This window comes from Homalodisca vitripennis, chromosome 1 (assembly GCF_021130785.1).
Source record: "Homalodisca vitripennis isolate AUS2020 chromosome 1, UT_GWSS_2.1, whole genome shotgun sequence".
Classification (NCBI taxonomy): Eukaryota; Metazoa; Arthropoda; class Insecta; order Hemiptera; family Cicadellidae; genus Homalodisca; species Homalodisca vitripennis.
This window is the reverse complement of record NC_060207.1, coordinates 62,760,901-62,779,498: the sequence shown is the minus strand read 5'-3', so window position 1 is coordinate 62,779,498 and position 18,598 is coordinate 62,760,901. Positions and strand designations below refer to the sequence as shown.

The 18,598-nt window shown below is 34.5% G+C and overlaps 1 protein-coding gene across 1 annotated transcript in view; it reads left to right on the top strand.

The window, feature by feature from the left end:
• Positions 1 to 13,233: 13,233 nt before the first annotated feature.
• Positions 13,234 to 18,598, top strand: part of LOC124362955 (ankyrin repeat domain-containing protein 33B-like) — a 133,444-nt gene continuing 128,079 nt past the window's right edge. The window contains exon 1 of the mRNA XM_046817864.1: positions 13,234 to 13,370. The gene's annotated coding sequence lies outside the window, so the exon portion shown is untranslated. The remainder of the gene's footprint in view (positions 13,371 to 18,598) is intronic.

Below are 18,598 nucleotides of genomic sequence, written 5' to 3'. Positions count from 1 at the left end.
ACAAGTCTCATCGAGTGACCCCTCATTTTAACTATCCGGATTAAAAAACTAGAGGTCTGTTTCTTAACCCAATACAAAATGGCGACCAATTGACAGTTTTAGAAGCTAGAATTAACTACTTACAACATAAGCACAGTACCTCTTAGAGCAGTTAAAATATTTAAATCTTAACCACCACTCAGTGACTTCTAATTTTTCAGGTATTCATAAAAGGTTACAAACTAGTGAATTTTTTGAAACCCGTGTTTTAATACCAATGAAGGAAAACAACAGAAATCGAATAGAAAATTGTTATTATTGTTATGAATTCTTGAAGTAGGCAGGCTGCCATTCCTACCAACATAACGTTTCATAAGAAATGTTCAAACTGCTTCCCCTCAGTGGCTTAATAATGCGCCAGTGTGGTATAAACATGTGACTTAACTCGCTGTAATGTTTGTTGAGGAATCCCTTAAATTTCCTGTTCAATTCAAAAATCAGATCATCAATATCTTGTGGCTTTGATTTGTACGCTCTATCTTTGACATAGCCCCACATGAAATAATCCAGTGGTGACAGGTTCGGTGATCTGGCAGGCCACTCAATACACCCACATCTACCTATCCATCGATTATGGAAATCGTGATCTAAGTGGTTGCAAACTTGCCGGCTATAACGTGGAGGTGTTCCATCTTTTAGGAATCAAACTTGTTCAAAATCGTCTCTGGATGCCTGGATTGTTGGAATTATCTGTTGTTAGAGCATATTTAAGAACACACCACCAGTAAGGTTCCCTCCAATGAAGAATAACTCCAGTAATTCTTCCTCCCATCACACCTAGCCAAACGTTAATGTTCTTTCCGGATATTTGAGTGTGGTGTTCCAGCACGCAGTAAGGATGAATTTTTTATGCCTTGTAATGATTTTAATGTAAAATTTTACAAACAGATCCCTGAGAAATTCACTCTTCTTTTGACAGAGTAGTAGTTGACACATGAGGATTTTTAACATCAACACTCTCAGACAATGGTCCTCAGATCTTGTTGGTCTCGGTCTTTCAGTTTTAGGTCAATTCTTCACTGAGCCTGTTTCTTCTAAACATTTTATTGTTTTTTTCAACAGCAGAATTTTATATAGGGCTTCTATCGGGAAACGTTTTATTAAATGAATATTTCACTTGATCCTATGACCGAATTATATCACCATAACCACGCATCATTAACAGCTGTTTGCTTGTTAACCAGTAATGTGATTTAGTATTATGTTATTACGAGCGGACTCAGTAAATAAACAACAAATACTTCATAAAATGACATAAATATGTGCAGAGTTTAGTGTTTCTAGTGTTAGCCGTTACAATATTAACAGGGGGTCTCTAGACATTTTATTAACTCTGTATAACTGCAGCCCTTGACGGGATTGACTTATACATAATTTAAGAACTTTTGAACAATAATAACAACCATTTTATTGATGTAACAACTTTCAAAACTAAGATCGTCTATGCATTGAACAGCGCATCTGTCTTATTAAGGCCTATAAAGTTTTCTCATTTAAGGGTGCGTTCACAAAGAAAGCTGGTTACAAGTAGGCCTACTTATTTTCAGCGCTTGCTCCAAGCGCTTGAGAATTTTGTTGTGTGTACACAACAAACGCTTTCATTTCAAGCTTAGTGTTTTTTCAGCTCTCGTTGAGACGATGTCTTCACCAAGTGATGAAGAGTTATTTTTACTTGAAAAGGTCGAGTTAAAAATTCGTAGAAGGAAAGTCAGGGTTCATGCAATTAACCGCGGAAGAGGTAGGTTTGGGGAATACCACTATCTATTTCCTCAATTGAAATTTGACAAAGTGAGGTTTTTTCTTATATGAGAATGGAGTTACCACGTTAAGTTACATTTTCAAGAAAATTGAAAGCGTTTTAGTCAAGTTTTGGGGAAATTGGCATAAGCAACCTATCCATACCGAAGAACGACTAGTTAGTTACTTTATATTTTATTTCAGCGTTTATCCAAAATAGCCCCTATTCTAAAGACTTGAGATGTCAGTTCATCGACATCCATACTGCACAGTTGTTTGTGACTGACTGGTTTGGTCAACAAGAGCCGGAAAACAAGTACAAAACGTTCTTGCGTGCTTGTCAGAACTTGTAGCAAGCGCTTGTTGGCCGGGACAGGCTTTGTCCGGTGGCGTAACTAACGCCAATGCAACCAATGCGGTGCATTGGGGCGCAGGCCTTCAGGGGGCGCAGGCACTAGAAGGGCGCAAAAGTGTGTTTTTTTTAATTGAAGCTAAATTTGTGGGTAACAAAACATTTGACCACCGAGTTGTATTCGTTATTCTAACAGTACAATAGTATGAACTATTAATACACTATTTAAAAATATTCTCATGATGAGTAATATTTGAAATGAAATATGATAACTAGTCCACTCAAGTCTAGGTTATCTGCGATGTTACTATGCCGGACTGATACGTTCAGTTTGAATGTTGGGACACTACTGAGCCGCGCGCTGTCCCCACAACTCAGTTTTACTCCGTAACTGCTGCGCATCTCAAGGTCATGCGGCATGTAGTAGGCCGCCGCCCCTCCCCTCTCGTGTGCCGGGTGCCTGGGCGAGTCCAAGTCTCGGCGGGGGAGGGGGTGGCCGCTGCGCACTCACAGACTAGTCACCCTGTCCTGTCAGTCGGTCCTTGTTAGTACGATTGTGCGGTTCAGTAGTGTGAGTTTTATTACAAAACAATTTTGTCTGTTTATTTTTTATACAATTTAAATCAGTGGACCGTTTTTACCGTATAAATTTGTGCGTTTTTAATGGATTTCGTTATGATTGTTTGTGATTGAACGAAATGGACGGAAACAAAAGAGACCTAGTGGTGCCGAGTTCCGAAAAAGGAAAAAAACAAGAAGAAGAAAAAGTGAAGAAACTACCAAAGATTGACACGTTTTTTAAAAAACGGGATTTTGCTGATACCTCTCAAAGTCAATCAGGTGACGATGGTGTTGGTGAGAATGAATGTGGGCTTGGGGGTAAAATATCCACGTCAGAAGATATCGTCGAATTGAATGTTCTTGCCGATTAACCAAACTTCAGAAGTCCACCAAAATGTGAGTAAGTCTTGCTGATTTAAATATTACATATACTGCTCCTTCTACATCAGCAACTGGCGGAAGTATTTCAGTACAAGAAAATACTGATGTCTTTGGTATAATCTGCAATGATGGTGGAGTGAGAGAGTACAGACATAGCTCTTTTCTCAGAAGATATTACAATGATGAATTGAAATCTCGGATTTTGAACTCCGAACCAGTGTAGAACCTCAAGGGCCATTCCCTAAAGACATTAAAACAAATAGATCCTTTTCGAAAGATTATTATTTTTCCGAAACGAAAACTGGTCAAAAAATTGAGCGCTTTTGGCTTTGTTACTCTCCGTCTTTAAATGGCGTGTATTGTGAACCATGTTGGCTGTTTGCTAACAGACTTGATAAAAACTTTAACAATGCATGGTCTACTGGGAAAATTAATGATTGGAGAAAATCTGTCAACAAAAATTAAAGACCACGAATTGAGTAAGTGCCATATTAATGCATGTATCGCATATGGAATAAGAAAAAAATAATAGAGATATCAAAACTCTTTTCTATGACAAAGAAGATAAACTGGTTGAAGTAATAAAGAGAATTTTGGATGTTATCATAACAATGTCAACCTGTAATCTAGCTCTTAGAGGTCATCGATCTGAGAGCATAAAAAATGTTAAGAGTGAGTCAGGAAATTTTCTGAATATTATTGATCTCCTTTCTAGATACGACCCTATTTTAAAGAATCACCTGGAAAAACGAAGATAGTAGGGTAAAATACTTAAGCCCTTCAATTCAAAACGAGCTTATTCATTTGACATCTCATCAGATTTTGAGTGAAATATTGACTGATGTTCAACAGTCTCCATTTTTTTCTCTCATTTTAGATACTACACAAGACATTTCGAAAATTGATCAGTTATCAATAATCTTAAGATATGTTTTTATACAAACCAGACCTAAATCAGCTTGAGATAATGGAATCCTTTTTAGGCTTTGTGCAAGTACTAGACAGTCAGCCGAAGGACTAGAGGATCTTGTAGTTAAATTTATAGAAGAAAAGAAAATATCTTTTGATAAGTGCCGAGGTCAAGGATATGATGGCGCTTCTGTCATGAATGGGAATTTACACAGGACTGCAGACCAGAATAAAATCAAAGTCTCCTAACGCTGAGTATGTCCATTGTGCTAGTCACAATTTAAATTTAGTTTTTAAACGACAGTGTGAAATCGATTTCAGAGATTTCATCATTCTATGATACAATAAACAGTATTTATGTATTTTTCGGCCAAAGCCTACCAAGATGGCAATGTTTAAAAGAGTTGACCGACTCCTGTGTTATCAAGTTGGTACGACGCTTTACTATCAATCAATGTAAATTTTGTCGCTGTGCTGAAGTGTCTATCGAAAATAATTTTGACTTCAAGCAAGAACAATGAAAGTCGCAGAAGCAACTGGTCTTATAAAGGAAATGTCTTCTTTTGAGTTTGTTTTGATGTTAGTGTTTCAAAGTCGAATTTTAGAAAGAATCCAGATCACGTCGAAAACCCTACAGAGGTCCGACGTTAATCTAGACGATGCAAAGAATCTCCTTCAGAAGTGTTTAAATACTGTGAGCCAACTGCGAGGAGAATTCGACGATGTCCTAGATCAAGCCAGGAGGTTAGCTGCTAAGTGGAATATTGATTCGTCAATGACCTCCAAACGTAAAAAGAAAAGTAAAGACTTTTTTTGACGAACTTTCTAGTGACTATGAGTTTAGTGATCCTGTGCATTGCTTTAAAGTTAGGGTATTTGTGAGAGCTGTTGATATTTTAATTTCACAGTTAAACGAAAGGTTTAAATCTATGTTATGTATAACTGACACGTTCAGTTTTTTAAACCCAGATAATTTGTTACGGTTTTCTGACGAACAACTCGTACAGTCAGCCTCTGACTTTTGTAAAAAATATGAATCTGATGTGACTCATGCTTTAGTTAACGAAGTCATTTGCTTTAGAAATATAGTCAAAGACGACATCAGAAGTAATAAAATAAGCAAAATCAGCCAGCTGGCTGATTATATCTATTGATTGAAAATAAGTTTATTTCATCAAGTGTGCCAAACGTATGTACTGCATTCATAATGTTTCTTACATTACCGTGACTGTGGCAAGTAGTGAAAGGTCTTTTTCCAAACTAAAAATAATTAAGAAACTACTTAAGAAATTCTATGTCCAATACTAGACTGTGTGACCTTAGTGTAATTAGTATTGAACACGAGAGAGCTCGGTCTTTAGATGTAAAAAGGTTAGCTAGACGGTTCCTAGAAACAAAGAGCCGTATGGGCTTTTTCAGGGAGTGGGAGTAGGAATTAAAACCCTCAATTAAAATGTCTATGTTTCATGTTTAGCTTAAAATTTAACATTAAGATAATGTTGGAGCTTCTTACATATTTATATGTCACTGAATAAATGTAAAAAGTAAAAAGAAGTAGTCTTATTTTATCGTCCTAAAAAGTACAATAATTAATTGAAAGTATGTAATGTGATCCTAGTCTTGTAGTTAGCCCTAATTGAAATGTTTGTACATAATCTTTGACAATCAAAACATGTAAATGTAAACAAAAGATTCATCATTGGTGTTAACATTTACCAGGTGTTTTGCCAAATTTAACATTAGTGTTTACGTTTACCAATTACCAGGTGATTGAATGATTGATTTAAATTTTACTAAGTTTGAAACTAATATGACCAAGAAATACAAACAGTAAAAAGTCATAACATCATAAGTTTTAATAATCCATTGATTATAAAACATTAAAAAATTAGAAATACCGTCATTTTTGACAGGATGATAACCTAAATAACCTAGTATATCATATATCTTTCTCTAATTGGATAGAGATTGTACAATGCCGTATGTAGCGAAGCAGTATCCAGGAAGACTTGCATTGGGGCGCAATCAAACTAGTTACGCCACTGGCTTTGTCTGTGAACGCACACGCTTGATACAATGTAGACTTTTTTCACGCCGGTTGGAGCTTGCAAGCGCTTGCCAACAAGCGCTTGTAACCAGCTTTCTTTGTGAACTCACCCTAACGGTCATCTCCGCACAAATACAAAATTTATGTGTGTGTTTCGGATACATTCATTTATGTTGGCTCAATGTAAACTAAGAAACAGATGTTACTAAAATAAAAAAATATTATTATCAAGTTCTTTCATGATTATTCCAAGTCATTTATTGTTTTCATAATAATGTTAAACAAACCAGTTATGTAAAATTACGGTTTTTTATCTCCACAAATTCAATACATACATAAGTGCACAACACAAGGGCACGCGACAAGTAAGTGATCGGCTATTTACCAGCCCGTCAAGATCAAGTGAAGCTTTGCTTCTAAAAACTCACATCAAATCAAATTAAATAAGGATCCAGAGCCATTCAAGCAGTTTTTAGAAATGCAACTAGCAAGGATCACTACTTGACTGAGTAAGCTTCCAATAAATTATAATCTAGCCCAAAGTAAAGGATCAGAAACCAAACAAACTGTTGCTTATATCCCAAATTTTGACAATTTCGATTCTGAAAAAGAATGTTTTTCAAACTACAAAGTCTTGAAAATTACGCCTAGATGAAAAATGTAAGTTCAAATAAAGAATACTGTACTAATACAGTTACTGAATTCAATTGGCCCAAATAATTTCAACATAGTATCATCACTACCTGCACCTAAGTTACCTATGATGACTTAATCAAACTTCTAACAAAACATCTAGAGCCCAAAAAAATATTCTTGTCTCTCAACATCAGTTTATTATATCAATTTATCAAAACGATAAGCTAACGATTTCAGAGTTTGTTATCAGTCTAAGAAGTAACATAACAAACAGTTACTGAGACTTTACATCTGCCTGTGATTGTAAAGTATCAATGGCAGACAATTTTTTCCTGTCTCAATTCATATATGGGATTGAAGACGATTCTATCCAATTCTACTCTTACAATCTGAAATTTCTGACTTCAAAGATATTGTATCGAAAGCTATAGCCGTAGAAGTATATAAACTCAGCTCTAAGCTAATTGCTCATAAACACCTTCCAGCCTAATCAGTACAAGGTATCAAAGTTGCTCACTCATGTAGTCACAACCAAAGAGGTAACCTTTCCCCAACGTACGTTCAACAGGTCAAATGCAAGGCACAGGCCTACTTCAAAGTCTCGTATAAACTATGGTAAATTAATAATCAATGGGCTGTGTTTACGTTGCGGTAAATCAATCCATCTCATCCTTTAATCCAATCGTACGGACGAGAACAAGCTAAAATGTTTTGAGTGCAAGGCTAGGTCAGTTTTGCATCACTTCTCTTATTACCAAAAAGTTCGAATCCAACAAACAATCAACTAACAATAAATTATGACATACAAAACAATCAATATGACATTCAAAACATTGTAGATATTTTCCAAACTGGTCCTTAACAAAAAACCGAGCTTTTCCATGCATTGGTAACTGTTGAAGACACAAAGTTAAATTTGAAGTAGATTCAGGGTCAGGGTACACTTTTATGCCACGAAACATGTTCAACCAAATAAATAAAAATTTACCACTTCAGCCTACAAACATAGCATTGGGATTGTATACTCAAAATTCTTTGTTTGAAGGTTATTTTTGACGATGGAAGGATTGTGAAGGAAAATACTCAAATTTTCCTTCATACTCAAAATGTTTTTACTCCATAGGGGAAGGCAGAAGCTTATGTGAGTTACAAATCGAATGCTTTCAGAGGTGGAATTTACATAGTACCAGACAACTACCCATCTATATTAGAGCGAGTGTGGATCCGCAATCTCAAAAACGACTTATTTCATGTCAATAACCAGAAAACAACTTCTCAACCTATCAACTCTTTCAATAACGAAGACGTGTCATCAGCATTCCCTGTAATGTTTGAACAGAAAATAAGTTGCGTACCTAATTTCAAACTGTCACTCAGTCTTCAAGAAGACACCAACCCCGTATAACACAGAAAGCGTGATGTTCCTTACGCATTGCGAAGAAAAGTAGATCTTGAGGTAGATTCTCTTGAGTCGGAAGGAATAATCAAAAAGATCGATTTCTAGAGGAGACAGAGTGCGCCTCTGTATAAGGTAGGGGTGAGCGAATGATCGATAAACCCCCACTATCCAATCAAGTAAACCAAACTTCTACTAAACAATCTACGAAACTCCAAATACTTCTACCAATCATACAAGGCGTATCTACACATCCAGGTCTACGATCCATCCAGTGAGATACAAACAATAACAACTCACCAAGGAACATATGGAATTAACAGGCTGTCCTTCGGTATCAAAACAACACCAGCAGAGGTCAACCGTATCATCGACCAAATCCTCAGAGACGTACCCAAGTCCGAACACTACTTTGACGACATCGTTGTCCACGGCTTTAAAATGGAAGAATGCAGATCCAACTTGTACGCTTGTCACAGCGTCTTCAGAAATTTGACGTACACCTTAATCATGAAAAGTGTCCTTTCTTTCACGAAAGCATAGAGTTCCTTAGGCCACGTTGTTGAACACAACAATTTCTAAAATCACCTGAGTAATTGAATGCAATCCTGAAAATGAAACATCCATATCAAATGAAGAAATAAGAAGATTTCTAGAGCTCGTAACCTATTATTCACGGTTTATTCCCAATCTTTCAACACTCACAGCGCCTTTGCGACAACTTCTAGTCAAGAATACCAGGTTCAACTAGAACAAAAAATGCAGCAAAGCCTTCGATCGACTCAAGTAAGAAATCGTTAGTGAACGAGTTCTTACACCGTTTGACCTAGCCTTACCAGTTAAACTCGCTTGCTATGCCAACCCTCAAAGTGTTGAGGGGATACTTTTCACATCATCCATGGACAAGAGCGATCCATTGCCTTCGTATCAAGGTCTCTTAATCAAGCTGAACATTACTCCCAGTTGGACAGAGAAGCCTTAGCCGTTGCATTCTCAGCAGGACTTGTTTGCAAGACAATTCAAGTTAATAACTGGCAATCAACCACTTGTACGAATTTTTCATCAAAACTCTACAATATTCCAAATGACTTCAGCTCGACTCCAGCTGTATTCCTCATTCCTATCAGGTTTTAAATATGAGGTAATCTTTATCAAGTGCCTGCGATCACTCAAATGTGACTGTTTATCAAGAGCACCAACATCATCTAACGCTGAAAACTCAATAAACATTGAAGAAAATCAAATTTTTGAATCAACAATAGAAGTCATTCCACAATCAACTTCCGTTTCACATGAAACCATCAGGGAAGAAACAAAGAAAGATCGAAACGTAATCTAAAATACTTTTAGGCAGCAAAGAAGACTTTGTTTGTTTGTTTACCATCTCTAACAACATCATCCTCAGATAATCACGAGTCGTTGTACCAGCAAGCCTTAAGATTAGGTCCTTAAAGAACTTAATCACACTCACATCGGATCGACCAAAATGAAAAATAAAATTTGCTCTTCTGTACGTGCACAACATCTAGAGAGCATGTGCTTCAACAAGAAACAAACTACCCCGAAAGCGCCTGTAAACCCTTGGGAAGACCAGAGAACAACTGGCAGCGGATTCACATTGACTACGCTGGGCCGTTCCAGAACCACAACTATCTTGTCATTATGGATGAGAAATTCAAATGGGCGGAAATGGAAGTATAATCTTTAGCTCCAATTTCATTAACGGCCTCTCCAGAATGGATTCGCTGACTACGGATGCTTAGAAGGGATGGTGTCGGGCAATGCTGCGATCTTCACCAGCGAAACTTTCTAGCAGTTCTGCAAAGAAGGAGGAATAATCCAAAAGTTCATAGCACCGAGTCATCCAGCGACCAACGGACTAGCTGAGAGGAACGTCCAAATTCTCAAACACATACTAGCAGCAATGATTGAAGACCCCCTCTACAGTGAAACATAAGATCAGGAAAATACTCTTCAGATATAGAAGAGTCTGTTGGCCAGCGGAAAGATACCTTCAGAACTATTTTTAAACAGACAGATCAGAATCAAGCTTGATGTAAGTTATTAAAACCATTAAACATCCAAAAATCATCAACAAGACAAACTACAGCAAGACAGTACAAAGTAGGAGACAGAGTCCAAGTCTGCTACTATTAAAACAACAAGAATCTCTGGAAACCAGGAACAATCTTACAAAAATACAGACTCCTTCACTACCTCATCAGACCTCATCAGATACACTTTCAAATTTCATATCAACTAATTAAGACTTGGTAGAACACCAATGAAGACAGTCATCTTCTTTCCTAACATACAAGACAATGCTCAAGAACCACCAAGACCAAAATTACCCATAGAACATGACCATGTTACCAACTCGATAACAGCAACCACCACTTCAAGTCATTGAACAACCCCAACATGAAACTGGAATTGAAAATCCAGTGCTGTGCCGATCCATTGCCAGCCTGCTCACCTGAAAGACTTTGGTATGATTTAATTTTTAATTTTGTTGAATTTTCCACTCTTATTTATTTTCTTAATAAGCGTGGAAGAATTATAGTGTCTCAACCAAATGTTAAAAATATTGCATTTAGTATTCATTTATGTTGGCTCAATGTAATCAAATAAACACATGTTACTGAAAATATTAAAAACAATTATTATTAACTTCTTCTATGACTATTCAAAGTTATTTATTGTTTTCCTAATAATGTGAAATATACCAGTTACGTAAAATGAACTTTTATTTATATCTCCTCAAATTCAGTACATACGCAAGTGCACCACACAAGGCCACGACATGGGTGATGACGTAATTTTCGCTATCCTTTGTCTTGCATGACAAGACAACGAATGAATAAATATTTTTTCCCAATAATACAAATTAAAATACATCTGTATCTTACATTAAACTTTTATTTTAAAACATAAATGAGGTAGTAACTATGTATGAAAATACAGTTCCATTAGGGAAAATTGGGCCTACATCGGCAAATAAGCCTGTGCGTAGACCCGAGCCATTATAATGCCGATGATTGAATCGGATTTTAGAAAAAATTGTAATAGATTCAAATTTAGAACTTATTAGAAACAAGTTAATACAAAAAATCAAAGAAAATGCAAAAAATGTAATGTTAAGGTTAATAATTAAAAAGCTATACTAATTAGATATAAACTAATTATCATCCATGGATGACCGGATGTAACAATGCTTGATGCAATGACTGAGAGGTAAATGAGGAGAGCGAGGTTAGGTCCTTATGTTGCACTCGGTCACAATGAGGGCCTCAACTTCCTCTTCACTGAAACTAACATAGACAAGGCAATGTTATACTATACTGTATATTCTAATCTTAGTTTTCAGACAAAAACTATAGTAATTATTTTATGAGCAGTTGCATAAAACTTAATTTATAAAATTGTGTTCTTCATGTAATCGTTTTACACCCTGAAGAATGTGCAATCTATCCCACTTTTGAAAACAATTTAAGGTATAGTCAGCAAAAAACAATTAATTTGACAATTTAATTGGTGTTAATATTTAAAAGCCAACTTTGTGTCTAATTCCTAACCACGTTCTGCTTATGAGTCTATGGAAGGCCTAGTACATCACGATATAGTAATAATCTACTGATATTATTAACATATTCTAACATCGAAAAGGCAATTGTATTTAAGTCATTTGGACTACATAATATGTAATGTGTGATGATTATATAACTCGTTAACTGATTGCAATTGCTTAGTCGAAAATGGCCAGACATATTTTTTTTATTTTCTAGACGAAATGTTATGTTATATCTATCACACTTCGTGTTATAAATCCTTGAAAATGTACAGTTTTATGTAAAATTATTTTTGTTGTAAAAGTAGAACATATTTAAAAAAACTGAATTATCTATGCGTAAACGAATATTAGTCCACCAGTTGAAAAGCTTGTGTGAATGCAATATTTCTATGTGGTGCTTCTGTTCGTAGAAGACTATTGAGCTCTTCGGCGTTGCCAAATGAATAACGGAATGACACAAACTACCAAACTTTGTGTCACATGAGCGTTACAATGAGTCACGCTTGCCATCATTCATACGCTGAAGGTGATAAAGGCCTCAGATGATTCTTTTACTCGCTTTAGTACATTATTTTGTGTACAATTCAAAACTGTTTAGCATTTCTTAACTAAGACATATAATATTCCTACCTGTATACCTAATATTAGTTGCTATAGAACAATAAGGGGGAAATTATCTGATCTTTGGAGCGGGCTGAGGAAGCCAAAGGGGGTTATAAAGATTGGCATCTTCCAAACTAGTATTAGGATTCATTTGCTCTGAATGAAATTAGATATCTGCCAAAGAAATCGGGGATGACTCCCAAGAGGAATCGACAAACTAAAAGAGAAATAAACTGCAGAAGTCTACAATCAACCAACCAGCTCTTGGAACTGTTTGGTCTTCAAAAGCTGAGAATTAGCAAGTTACTAGCGATAGCACCACATCCACAATACGTGCTTTTGATAAAGAACAGTAATTGTTCATTCTTGTTAATTTTCAGTCCACCTGCTTGATTCCGATGGTGACAAAATAAGCAGATTATGACGGGTTGTATGATGAGTTGTACCCGAAAAATACTGCTTAGTGACCTCATAATTCCCAAAGTCAAAATTGTACACATCTTTAGAGAACATTTATTAGGATCTTTCACATCTCCATGAACACAAAATTACATAACTCCTTACATCTCCAGGTTATATCCCATATTTCTTAATCACGTTTTATACTCATCTTTAGTTTCAGTATTGTTGGAAAAGAATAAAAAATAGTCATGTCAGGGCTGTATCTTTAATTCTTAGCAATATTGGTATGAATAATTACTAAGAAGAACGATTTTTTCATATAGATATACATATAATAGAGAAGTCGGTGAAGAAGATAACGAACAAGAATATACTGACAAGGAAACAAAATAAGAATCTTTCTAATGAAGAGCTAGACACATCAAGAGGGGTTCGAGAGATTGCCCTTTATGATCCCCATGGAGAGCTTGATGGTGCTAAGGACCTTTTATAAAGCATTAAAACAAGAGTCTCTCGAGGCCAAGATGTCTCCAAGGGAGGATGCAGACGGAGGGGGGATGCACCATGGCAGAGACAGTCTGTAGGAGCAGGCGGGGGGAGTATCGAGCGCGTCTATTTCGGTTTGGCGGGAGTCTAGGGGGTGTGGTGCCAGCTTTTAACCACGCTCCCAACACTTCAGTCTAAGTGCTCTATTTAGATGTTGTGTTCTCGTTTGCTTCTAGTACTACACTACCAGGTTTGTTATTTATGTTTGACATATACTCGTACAGTGTTTTAATAAATCATAAATAATTAAAAATATAATTTTCTTGAAAATATCGTAAATAGCGTAAATATTGGAAATCTCGTTTCCAAAAGAAATATTTATATTAATATGTAAATTAGAGGTATTCAAGAGCAGAAGAAAACACTGTTACTAAAAATAAATTTTATAAAATAAAAATAAAAATTAAAAAAACATTAATATTAACAATAAATTAATAATGATTAGTGAATTTTGTGCCTTTGAGAAAAATGCCTATCTTTTAGGCTATCGATACATCTCAGTAGGTGATCATTTACGAACACGTGACTTATGTGCGTCATGCGTGCCATGGCAGAGCGTGCGTGCGTTCACTATTTTATTTTTTCAATAGTGACTTCCTCTGCTCTTCCTATTATTGCTATGTCAATACTCTTATCAATGTAAAATATATTCAACGTTCTACATATCTCATGTTCTACGCAGCATTCCATTTATATTTATTTGTACATTTACAATTTACACAAATAGAACTAATAATGTGTCTATTTTACATATTGCCTATAACTTTTATGTTGACGATTTTGTATAATTAGGGATAATTCTTATCTGAAACTAATTTTGGACTCAGTGAACAGTTTTATTTTTACTTATAAACTCTAAAGAAAACACCATTTTAATGTGTATAAGCGAGAATTTTGTAATACGAGTAATAATATTGTAATAATTTTATAGTTAATAAGAGTTCTCACAATATAAAAGAAGTAATTCGTTATGGATTTAAAAGGTTGACACAATTAATTACCGTTTTGTAGGTGCGGTTTAAAGATAAAGTTTGTTTTATAACCTATATACTGATTAGATGGTAAAAACGATTTATTACTAGATAAAAATATTCCTTTAAATTAAAGTGTTAAAATAAACGATTTAAAAATAATAAATTAAAGTAACCATTAAACAAATCATATGCCCATTCTAATTATTTTTATTTTTTAAGAATAATGTGACCTTTTCAACTACTGTGTGAATGTAGGGTTAGGAATGCTGTTTATGTTTGTATTTTCATAATCTTTAAAGTTGAAAATCTTACAATAATGTGATTTGAGATTGATAAATCCGGTTAGGCACGTGTTTATAAGTATCTTTTGGTGGAGGTAGTGACGCGAACTGATGACAGAAATAAGTACGGTAGTTTTATTTGCGCGCAAACGTCAAACGAAAATAGCTTACAGGAGTTGCCTGACAATGCATTGAAGCTTTATTTAGTTCAAAGAACTCAACTTGTATACTCACGGCAATAACGACATTTGCTCCGTCTGGACTCAACTGCGAAGATTTTCTATTTCTGGATAACTGTCCGGTGACGAAGAGCTTGTTATTCTTCGAGAGTTATTGCAGTTTACCCAAGTGTCACGTTATGGTGCCCTTAACACACGAGGTGAACTACACAAAATCTTGGCAAGCGCCGCAAACTTCAATGAGGCCATGGCCAATAACGTGATAGTTTTACATAATACTTAATCTATGACTGCATTGTACAGAATGTTCCTAAAACTACTTATTTATTTGTTCCTTTTTTTTAATAAAAGTCTTGTCCCACCAAGCCACAAAAAACTTCATTCGCAGGCAATGTATGCGAAAAGGTCAAAACATTTATTATGTTAACGACTAAATAGTTTGGAAATATATTTGAGGTGGTTCAAGGGCGGTCTCTCTACTTATATTAAAAGTGTTTTTTTTTTTATATGATGAGAACTTATGTTTAAAATTTATCTTAAAATAGTTTAATACCTAGACACAGAACAACAACGCGGATGCGTATTATAAGTATGGACATGTAGGCATTACAAACAATAAACTATACAATGAATTTGATAAGAATTCACATATACTCGTATAATTATTTCCGAGAACGTTACTGATATACCTATTTTTATAGACTACATACTGTGAAAGAAATTGAACAGCTGTTTCTAGCACGTAATCACTCAAATGTTAAGTTAAATCTAAACGTTGAGAAAACTGTAGGCCCGATTGGGGCAACAATTCTAAATTTTACACATGGTATGTTATATACAGGGAGAAAAGAATTGCGACGAAATTGTATTTATTCATTTAAAAGTAACCGTGTGATCAAAATATGCACTATACAAATTATTCAATTGTCTACGGGCCCACACAAGGGAACAATTCAATATAGTACAATTCAAGCCATTTGAATTTCAGAGGGTGTTGACTTTTATTATATATTAGATGTATATTCTACTAAGCATGGACCTTGTATGAATATCCCAATATATTCTCCTAAAAATACGTAATGTTTACTGTTATATGCGGCGAAAGTTATAAAGGCAGCAAAAGTTGGTTAAATGATGTCTTCGAGTATATTTCGGGTGCGAGTATAAATTAAAAGCCATATGGGAGGTGGTTTATAAAGAAACGGGAAAGTAGGGTTGACAGAGAATCCATGAAAAAATATCGCTAAAACCTGATAAGGGACTCGTTGCAGAATCTAAAGAAGTTGCAAATAAGTTCAACGAATTTTTTATTCATGTTACCGGTTCCCTACAGCCTAATGCATCTCAAGCTATAGAATTCTTGAGAAATCTAAAAAAAAATAACGAACCTTTCTGTTTTTCCCAACTAATTCAGACTATATTATTTTTCCCAAGTAATCAAAACTAGGCTTTAATGGACACTTAAATCATTCTGTTGGGACGGTTTGTTCTTACATCTGTAGTAAAGGCCTCTGCGGATTTGATTTCTAAACATTAATAACATTCATTGTTTTATTCAACAATCAATTAATTTTGACAATAATAATTCATTTGAATCTGGATTATCCCCGATATTTCAAAATATACTGAAATCATACCTTTATTACAAAAAATGAAAACCAAATATGTCAAATTATCGTCCATTAGCAATCTTGCCTGTTTGGTCAAAAATTTTGTAGTCAAAAAAGCGATGTATGTTTTTATATTTTAGATTATATATATATATATATTTTTTTTTATTTATTTTTATTTAAAACTTCCTTAAGACGGGGGTATTAAATCCCCCGAAATATAGAAGTGAAAAATAGTTCTTTTCTTTTCTTCTATTCAACACAGTGATTAGTATATATATATATATATATATATATATATATATATATATATATATATATATATATAAATTGCCGGGTGAATGTGCTATCTTTACACCACAGAGCCCTTACTTTTTACGATTCAATTATATTGTTTTTGGCCGTATCTGTCAAATTTGTGTTTAAATAACCAAACTAACATATAGACATTCAAATATGTAATGGTAGCACATTCACCCGGCAAGTGGGAGTCCGGGTTCGAGTCCCGGCGGAGCAAGTACTTTTTGTGATTCAATGTTTATTGAAATTAAATTAGGCTATTGCCACTTATACAAATTTAATAAATGTAAACAAAAGTCATTTGACAGGTATTTGGTCTTTCGATCATATGTTAGTTTGGTTATTTAAACACATATTTGACAGATACGGCCAAATACAATATAATTGAATCGTAAAAAGTAAGGGCTCTGTGGTGTAATGGTAGCACATTCACCCGGCAAGTGAGAGATCCGGGTTCGAGTCCCGGCGGAGCAAGTACTTTTTGTGATTTAATGTTTATTGAAATTAAATTAGGCTATTGCCACTTATACAAATTTAATAAATGTATATATATATATATATATATATATATATATATATATATAATTTATATTATAAATTGTAATTAATTAGTTTTAATGTAGGTTAGCATAATTTATGTAACAAATTAACGTGTCATATGTTTAACTAAGTTTAGGATTGGCATAATATAAACTAAAATGAGAAATAAATGAAATAAAGCATAAAATAGGAAACTAATATAAACATTTATCGTTGAATATATTTATTCAAATCAGTATATCTATCCGTCCAAAAAGGTGAAGGATTGGCATAGCCCAAAACAGGACGGGTAAGGCGATGATTTAGATTATAAAAATTCATCATTATAATAAAAATATAAATAACGATGACAATAACTCCTCTTCACTATTCCCTTCTTTTATAACATGCCATGTTTTATAGAACCTGAATTTACTTTGATTATTCGACGTACTGAAAGGATAAATTAAAAATGGAAGCTAATGCTACGAAAAGGGAGTTGAACCAAAATTTAATAAACAAATTACTAACCAAATTTTTATGTAAGTGATGATTAATAAATAATAGAATAGTTTTTGTTTTTTTTATTTATCTCATTTATGAACTGTGATTCAATACTCGTATATTGGGGGTTTTCATAAAAAACACGTAGCCTACGTTTTATATTAAATTACATTCATTACTGATATATTTTATTAATAATAATAATTTTAGTGTATTACAAAAGCATATTATTGATTTACTAAAATTTAATATTTATTAAAATTGTGATGTACAAAATCAATATTTCAATATTCTAATATTAGCCTAACAATTAACAATTTTTAACCTAACGCTTACGAAACAATTTCATTTTAACCATTCAATCCAAATTCCAAAACGTTTGTGTATCGTGTGTGTCGAAACGATCATTATGTTACCTCAGATTCAGAAAATGTCATTGTCAAATTTCCCAATGATTTTTTATCGTGGGACACAGTAGAAGACATTTATCATCAGACGGGGCACGACGCTTCGCGCGAGCTTTGGATATTGTTCGGGTTGTAAGATGCTTCAGGAACATATTGATAAGTTTGTCGGCAAACTGTTCTGGCAAATGTTCGAAAACTTTCAGCTGGTGTCTTTGAATCCGGCAGGCCTCTCTACCTTTAGTCTCTGAAGCATACTGCATTTCAAATGGCAGTACATTATCACTTCTAAATCTAGAAACTAGGCAAAGAAATCCAAATTCCCCGAAAGCATATCTACTTGACTCTCCGAGATTCAATGTAGAAATGAGTCTGACTACCTGTTTGGAAGTCAGAATACGCGTTAAATTCTATATTTTGCAGCCTTCCCCAAGCCTTGTCCTGTAAACCATAAAGCATAGAAACTTGATGAGAAGTTCATCATCTACATAAATAACTGCTGGTATTGTAAACTTCTACTGTCAAAGGAAAAAATAACTAAGTTTGATTTTGAATGCTTTGTATCCATAATCATAAAGAGTGAACAAATTAATATGTTGACATATTTTGTTGCTTGCTTCCATTTAAGAATATGCTATAGGCTTAAG